The sequence below is a fragment of the Chenopodium album genome, chromosome 4 (genome assembly GCF_948465745.1).
Source record: "Chenopodium album chromosome 4, dcCheAlbu1.1, whole genome shotgun sequence".
Taxonomy (NCBI): domain Eukaryota; kingdom Viridiplantae; phylum Streptophyta; class Magnoliopsida; order Caryophyllales; family Amaranthaceae; genus Chenopodium; species Chenopodium album.
Window position 1 is genome coordinate 56125399 of NC_137837.1, and position 6735 is coordinate 56132133.

Consider the following 6735-nt stretch of genomic DNA (forward strand, 5'->3'; position numbering starts at 1 on the left):
CAAGCATATATATGTTTTTTTTTTTGTTCTAATTTTAACTTTGTGCTTGATCTTTATTTCCCTCTTTTATGCTCACATATACTATACTTGTTAATTATAATGTAAATTTGAAGTGTTTATAACAACAATTATGCATTAAAATTATCAATGATATTTTGAACTTTTATAATAGCATGAATTTATTCTTGCGACTCATATTTTGTTTTTCATGCGTAAGTTGCAAAATTGGCTTTATCAATGATAAAATTAACCGATGGTTATTAATATTTACTTATAAAACCATGATTTGAAGATTTGCACAAAACTAGTTAGTTTAAGAAATTCTTGAAGAGATCATCGAACTAGTGTAGCTTGGTAATATTTCGGGTTAGTAAGCCCCCATTTACATTTTCGAGTGTTGTAGCCCCCAGTGTTGGGTGACTTCGAGGATTTTCTTGTTGTCAATAATTAAACCCTTTCATGTTGCCAAAAATGGGTCTATAAATCCTGTGTTAAACTAGGATCTTGGAAACGATTAAACTAGTGTGTTTAAACTGTTTTTTTTACCATTCATAGTTTTAACAAATAAATTTGCTAAGTATAGTAATATTGGTCATTCATTAGAACAAGTAAGTGGAAAAATGATATGTTGTTCAAATTTTTCGTCTATTCTTGCCACTTTTGAATTCTTTCTTTTGAGTTCAAATTTTGTCACTGTTTTGAAGCTCGAGAAAGTAGATGTTATCCTCCTTGCAAAATTCCAATGTGTGCAACAATGGAGAATAATTTGAAATGAAGACTCCTTAATTTAGAATTTAGGAGTCTTTGTTTACATTCTAACTCATGAAATTGTTTGTCTTATATCAATAATGTGTCTTGATACAACTTTCATGATGAATGATTGAGTACTAAACTTTCGTATGAGAATGTATGATTTTGTTTCTTTTGCTCTATACAAGTCATAGTCTCTAATCTCTAGAGTAAATTGAAGTATTGAAACAACAATTATGAACTAAGATTAGTTTTTGAAGTTGAACATGAAAATGGCTCGAGTATGTAACCTGTTTAATGGCCAAGTTCAGTTGCAAACTTAGTTTTCAAAGGAACAACATGATTATTATATCATTTTGATACATTTGAAAATTGTAAGGCTCGAGATCTACGTAAACAATTTGTAGTCTAGGTGGTTCTCGAAATAGCTCGAATGGCATGAATATCTCATTTTGTTTTATTTTTTGTTGATATTTTGCCCCCATGTGTCGGGTTATGCGCATTCTTGCTATTTCACAAGTCTTGGAGCCCTCAATTGGGGGTAAATTCTAATGACTTGCTATTTTTTAGGCCATTCATATGATATTGAGATGGACTTATGTATATATCCTATTTTTGTTTTTGAAATATTTAGGAAAGTGATATGGCTTTCACATTGTAGTTAAAGTTATTTTCAAGAAAGCAAGTTAGTTTTTTGCTTGTTTATAGACCAAAAACAATTGTGTTTAAGGTTTAGTAATCTTACCTAATGTCTCAACGTTTTTAAAGATCATTGCGGTGATTTTATTCTTCAAAGTTGATTTAGAACATCAAATATTTTCTTTGTTCTCGTCAATCTTTGATTTTAGTCTTGTAGGTGGTTCGTTTACCATCCCTTAGCCAATAAGCGAGAACAAGTTTGAGTTAAGAAGAAGTCGAATCTTAATTCATTCCTTTTGGAAATATTTATGTATATACATGTATTATCCAAACGGTTATTGAGAATCTGAAAATTTATTTATTTTTAGAAAACAAAATTTCAGAAAGGAAATTTTGAATACTATTTTTATTAGAAACATGTTGTTTCGAACAAGAATTCAAAATTTGAAAAGGGACCAATAAATTGTTTTGAAAAGCAACTTTTTCTAGTAGGCAAAAATCATAATCATATTATTTTAAAAACTGGACCCAAAATGGAAAGAAAAGTCTAGCTCGTAATTGAGCGTGACTTTTTTGTCCAAGATTGATGAAGGTAAGTTGTAATTTGCAACTTATTTCAACAAAGATATGAAAATGTGAGAAAACTTTTGTATATAAAATTTTTTCATCCCTTTTTAGTGTTTTTCATCATTGTCATACTTAGATACTTGAAAGTGAAGTTCTTCCAATTAAAAAGTGCCGAAGTTTGAAAATAAACATTTACCAAATTTAGGTTTGATGGTGTGTTAGAATTATTTATAAAATCATTCGAATCACTTTAAAAAGTATGGTCTTATTTCAAAATGAAAGTTGAGGTGAGACCTATATTTTTGTAGCCCCTAAGTGTTACCTTAAGTGGCTTTTGCAATTCATGTATACACATGCTAGGGGATTTTTCTCATGTTTATTTGAAGCCCCAAGGTTTGTATTTTTAATTTGTGGAATATTGCATATGTTTATCATGAATTGTTTGATAAAGTATCATAATTAATTATCTTGGTCAAATAATAGGAAGTGGTATCCTTCCCTTTGTCATTTAAAGTTATTAAGATGGTTCATAATAAGCTTTGCATGTCATTTATTTCGCAACATAAATAGCTTGTTCAAATCTGTAAATAGAGAGAAGTGGGGATGTCCTGGCTTTTTAGCCCCTAGTTTGATGCAAAGAGCAAAAAAAAAAATTATACTATTTTTCGAGTATTTTAGTTGCCAAATGGGAGGGATCATCCCTAATTACCCCCTAAAAAAGAAATGAATAAAAAAGACGGATTTTTATAAAAAGGAAGAGGAATTCAACTTTCCTATAGAAGAATAAAGAAAGAGAATTAGACATGTTTTCGAAAAGAAAGGATTATTGACTAAATATTTGAATCATCGTGATGACTTGGCAGTGAGGTATACGTGTGATAGCGATAACGATCATTTTTTCATGTAGTGATCATGTTCAATCAATGTTCCTTGCTTAGAGAAGATGGAGATATCCCATGCAGGCGGACGTATAAGTGAGAAGACCAATTCTCAAGAGTTGTAAAAGACATCTAAAGTTGACGTCGAGGTTGTCGATATATCAAATCAATTTTTTGTATTAACTCTTTTTTTTATGCAATGTATATAGAACTTTACCTTGGTAATTTATATCCCTATTATTAAAAGAAAATAAGATGATTGTTGTTTTTTTTAGAGTGATAGTAATCTCATCTTTCTTGGCAAAAGATATGGAAAACAACGAATTTAGCTTGATTCGACTGCTTTACTAAATTGGAGTCATCAAGCCAATGGCTATCAAATCATCCAAATCATTTGATGTTTTTTTATGATTTTGTAATCATAACTCTACACTTCATGCATTTTTTATATGGGCATGACTACTTAATAGTAGGTCCATATGTGCAAAGGCCTAAGGTTGGCCATATTTTCATGGAATGATGATTTTGGTACATGGTTATGGTCTACCTCAAGGAGGGCCTTTCCAAGGTTGTAACGTGGCTAGGCTTGGGGTTATGAAGACTGGATAGGCCTCAAGTATACTCCCAAAATCCCTTACTTTTGGTGCTTCTTAAATTAAAACCTTTCTGCTTTGTGTGGCAACTTCCTACATTAGGTGCCTTTTCCATGTCATCTCTCCTTTCTTTTTTTTTTGACAAGTTTTGTTTTGGGTTTTGAACGATTTTTTAATATTTTCTTTTGGGTTTAGACTAACTTTATTTCCCCCTCTTATGTTTCGTTCCCCCAATTTCCTATTTGTATCTTTGCACCATTCCCATCCAAAGGTATGGAATAATGTAGGTTGAATAACTAAGGCTCAATTGACGAGGCTCAAAAGGGCTTCCAAAAACATGGATTTTCCCTAAGGTTATGAACAATGGATTACATTTGTGGGGTTTCAAGTTGCCTCCTGTGTTGGTGAAATCATCATATCCTTTCTTTGTGTGCCTAAGATGGGCCTCTTTTCATTCAATACATCTTGTAAGCCAAAGCTCATCAATATTCTTAAAGTGTTGAGTATGTATGCCTTTTGATTTTGCATGTATGTATGTATATGTTTTATTTAATTCAAGTCAATAATAATATAGAGATTTAAAAGAGAACAAGATAAACGTACTTGAAAATATATTTTTATTCATTAATTAATGAGAGTACAAAATAAGTTGATTCGACAGCATGAATCTTCTTAGTCTATCACAAGAAAAAAAAACAAAGGAAAGAAACAAAACAAGACCTAGGGTGCTACATCTTGAATTGTTGACAACTTCCTGTGATTGCGTCTTTGAGCTTTGTCCATTTTCGACGTAGGTGAAATCCTCTCTAAAAATCAAGTCCATCTATATGATTCATGGTTTCATTTATCAAGTCCCGTTCAATTAATATTCCCATAGTATAGACTTTTTGAAATGTGTCTAAATCAAGGTATTGTAAATGGCACTTGTATGGTGGAGACATATTGTCTATGAACTTTGGGACATGTTCATGATCCGGAGGTCTTTGTGGAATAAGAGCAACCTTTGATCGCCACATGGAAAAGTAGTCAATGAAGCCTTCTTCTTCCCCTTGCTTAAGCAATTCGAGATCGCGCAAGGTAGTTGTGAGCTCGATGTTATCTCCATATTGGGTTAAAAACGCTTTTACAACGTCACTCCATGTGGAAGTTTGTTTAGCATCAAGATTATAAAACCATGATCTAGTAGTTAGGTCCAATGAAAGAGGAAAGTACGTGCATATAGGCTTGGCTCAACCCCTTTCAATGCCATAATTCCAATAAAGCTCATTAACTGAGTCTTAGGATTGTCTGTAACCTTAAAGGTTGGCAAATCCGTAGTCAAGAACTTTTCTGGGAGAGTCTTGCCACTAGGTTGTGGTGCAAGCTCATAATTGAAGTACTTGTTCCATGAGTTAGCTCGAAGGACAAGTTTCTCCAGGGCCTATACTCTTTCGGCTATTGCTTTTTCTTGCAGAATGTTTTATTTTTCTTTTTCTGCTTTTATTTAAGCATTTTCTGCTTTATTATGAGCCTTCATTTGGGCTTCTTCTTCTCGTAGGTCCTTTAGGTTTTGGAGTTCCTCTCTAAGTTTCTCCAATGATGCATTGTCACCCATGATTGGACTAGTATGCGAATGTGGAAGATGATCTAGTAATGTGTATCACGAGAAATTGAGCGCGTTCACTTAAACCTTTTCTGCCAAGCATTCAAACAATGAACCAAAGTCAAAGTGATTGTTTTATTTCTTTTTTTTAATCCTTGTAATACGAACTCACTTTAAGCAAGTTTGTTGATGAAGAATGTAAAAAATTTCACGAACAATCATTAATGGAATGTCATGATTTGTGTTGACTTCAACAAGGTAATTATCTAAGGATTTTACTTTAAATGAATTGTTTTCTAAAAAGGTAGAAGATAAAGTAAAGAAAATTGGATTGAAAATGCTTAACAAATTTTAGGAATATTAATCAACCCGAACATACTCCTTAAAATGATCAAATATACTTTGTTATTTGTTGATCACTTAGATTGAAATAGAGATCTATATCATTTTTTTTCAATTATGATTCTCATATTGCTCATCTTTAAAGAGTAATATTTTACTATTTGCATAAAAAGAATGATGGCCTCCTAATGTACAATCCAAGAATAATTAAATCATTTTCTCGTTTTTATCATTCATTATCTTCTCTTATTTTTTAGAATAATATTTTTTTTTTGTATCTGTAGACACCTAAAAATGTCTCCCCAAAACAAAACCCGATGATGAAAAACTTTCACCGCCATTATTGTTCGGGTTGAGTATTTAATATTTGGAGTGCTTAAATCCATGTTCTATACAATATATTTCATAAACAAATCCAATTTATAGCTCATTTCCCTAAACCATAACATATTTTCCAGTTTTCGTATCCACATCACAAGACCGAGATGAAATAATTTTATGGCTATATAATTTAGATCCAATCATTATTTGGTTGGATTGGCATTGAAATAAGCTTTCCAACCATATATCATAAGCCCGATTCCGAGCTGTAACGAAAAAGGTATGAGCAAAACACTAAATTCGGCCAAAAACTAACACCCTTCCACTAAAACGGCCATATATTGAAATCTACAAATCCTTTTGACCTGACTTTAATTGGTTTGAAAATTAGACTTGATAAGTTTTCCAATTATATATTATATGCCTTATTCCGAGTTACGGATCAAAATTTATGATGAATTTAAAACGGGTAAAAAACTGGAATCACCGCGCACAGTGCAAAAGAACCGTGTCACGCGATTGTGCCCCATCTGACGGTGCCTGGCACCGTGTCACGGTACTGTACATCTTGTCACGGTGCTTTTTCCGTGTAATTTCTGCGTTTTCCTATAACGTGACACGGTTTACTGTATTGTGCCACGGTGGACACTGCCATGTCACGGTACGTGTGCCGTGTCACAGAATTGTCTTGTGTCTTTTCCGCATAAACCCTTCACGCGTTTTCACTTCCCATAGGTCAAATTTTTCCCGCGTCACTCCATTTGTCCATCGTGTCACGAGAATTTGCCCCATCTAACGGTGCCAGGAACCGTGACACGGCAAAGATCACGGGATTTTACTTTATCTTTTTAGGGTTTTGCGTGTTCCCTCTACTCATTTTCCCTATATATACCCCCCTCATTTCTGCAGTTTGGGGCATGAAATCCTTCTCTCTTCCTCTCTTTTACACCAAAAAAACATTATATTATCTCTCTCCCATATTCTAACCTTTAAACCTATATTCCTAATTACAACATTCGTCCCCTAAGCACTCCCAGGAGTCCATACTTAACCCGAGGTTCCG